A 2,514-nucleotide genomic window follows, 5' to 3' on the forward strand; every position below is an offset into this window, starting at 1 on the left:
GGAGTAATAATTGACAAGATTTTCATAATAATATTTAATATTTCATAGGAATATTGAAATATAATTTGTTTCCCTATTCATTTGTTGTGTCTCCCAAAATGCGTAATAAACATGCTTTTAATCCCGGTGTCCTCGTATGAGGACATGTATGAAATCAACCCTGTTTCGTAACAGGAAAATGTTATGGGGTTTCAAATCAAAATATGACTTTCTGAGATGCTGATTTATGACACAGTTCAAAAATTAGTCAGATTTAAATGATTACAAAATATTATCATATTTCCTTAAGAGTGTCACTAAATTAATATCAGACATTTCTGAAGAGCAAGGGGAGGGAGTGGTGATGGTGAAACATCAGAACATTTCTGAAAAGCCCTGAATGTGCTCCGTACAGGACATCCAGACTTCAAACTGTGGCATGTATAGCCTCAGAGAAATTTACTAAAATATAATGTCCTCATATGAGGATGCAGGGTCTCAGGGGGTTACGTTTTATTGCTTTGACTGAAGTTGCACCCAATTTCTCTGGATGATCATTGAGATTCAAAATAATTTCTTAAAATGCAGATTTCCACTGTATTTCAATGCTGAGTCCACCTTATTAAAGGTCCTCTTCTGTGTAATTAGAGCACAGCTGTATCAGATCCCTTCCTACAGGATTATGAAAGTACATTTCATCTTTTGGCCAAGATTTTTTGATGTATCTTCATCAATTTAACTGAGTTTGGGTGATAAGATTAACACTTTGTTTTTAAGACTCAGTTGGGACTCCTGAATAATTAAAATAGTGACTTTGGTTATAGAATGACATTTTAACCATTTTTCCATAGACAAAGAATTTTACCAATTTGACAATCAATATTAGATTAATCTGATGAAAAAGTATTCACTCAGTTATAGTATTGTATAATTTATGTTAGTGTCAGTGACAGAAGTTCAGCTGTAGTTGTTTTAAAGGGGTCATGACATGGATTTTTTTATTTCAATATGTACCTTGAGGTTTACTTATAATGTTAAAGTTTTTTGCACAAAAAAAAAAAAAAATGTAGAAAGGGATTATTTTCAACCCTTTGTTGCTGCCGACCCGAACTGCCTGAGGTCTTCCAGTCAGAAAGTCCAACAGCCAGTTGCACAGCGAAGTGTGTGCAAGTGTGTTTAAGGGGCGGATCCTTTAAGGCTTGTCAGTATCCGCCCACTGTTATGATTGGCTAACATCATTGCACAGGAAACAGTATCAGCGCCCCCTCGCAATCACATGTGAGTGTTTTGCTCTGGAGGCGGGGTTTATGCAAATCTTTGTGCCCAGGTGACATCATCTTGCCCCTTGGTTCCAAAACGAGCCGTTTTTGGAGCTAGATTAAATAAATGCTTTGTTTAATGAGGAGGACGTTTTAAGCTATGAAACTTGCAGGGTGTTTTAATGGTACAAAGACCCCTTACATGACAAAAGATCAAAGCCGATTTGATTTCTCATGTCATGACCCCTTTAAACATTAGAAAATAAAAGACCTACAACATTTCACTGTTTCTCTTTTGTGAGCCACTTTGGATAAAAGTGTGTGGTGAATGAATACACATGAAATATAAATATTCAGATTTACATCTCAGAGTTGCCATATAAAAGTACAATGTGTAGATCTCTCTGTAATCTAGATAGTTATAATAGCTTTGCTGATGATTGTCGACCCCAAACATTAAACCCAGGATAGAGCGGCTGAGTGAATGTGGTCTGGACTGTGTGGATGAGGTTCATTGTGTCAGAGACGCTGTAGAAGGACAGAGTTCCTGCACTGTGATCCACATACACTCCTATTCTCCAGCAGCTGGAGGGAACAGGGAGTTCAGTCTGACTCTTATTGTGCAGGAATGAGAAACTGGAGGGAGAGCAGCACAAACTCCAGGACTGATCATTATATCCAAACAGACGCTCATAACCAGATCCCTTAGTAACAGCGTCCACTCACACTCTCTCTACACAACACCTGAAGATAACCATCAAATCTGTCTGGATGATCAGGATATGGCTGAGGTGCGTCAGTGTAAGTCACCGCTCTGTTCCCTTCAGACAGACGGAGACGTTCATGTGCAGTGTTTGGATCCAGAGTGAACTGATGGGAATCTGATGAAAAGAAAAAACACTAATCAGGAGTTGTAAAAGTTAAGCTTTTATCTTATTTATTTAAGCTGTCTATCTTATTTATCTCTTATCTAACCCTTATTTATTTATTTTTAAAGATTGTTTCGATCTATCAGAGTTGTGGCATGATGTTCATGAATTCACTTCAAAAAAGAAACGGTCGATAATGACGAGAATGGCTGTGTAACTATTAGAAGGAGGCAGATCAGTTACAAAGTCAACGGAGAGATGGGACCAAGGGCGTTGTGGGATTGGTAGTGATTGGAGGAGGCCAGATGGTAGTTCCCTGGGAGAGTACGGCTCCGATTCCACAATCTGAGGCATCTACCTCAACCACGAATGGAAGATTGGGGTCAGGATGTTTCAAGATGGGTGCT

Source organism: Sinocyclocheilus anshuiensis, unplaced genomic scaffold (genome assembly GCF_001515605.1).
Source record: "Sinocyclocheilus anshuiensis isolate Anshui unplaced genomic scaffold, SAMN03320099.WGS_v1.1 scaffold1360, whole genome shotgun sequence".
Taxonomy (NCBI): domain Eukaryota; kingdom Metazoa; phylum Chordata; class Actinopteri; order Cypriniformes; family Cyprinidae; genus Sinocyclocheilus; species Sinocyclocheilus anshuiensis.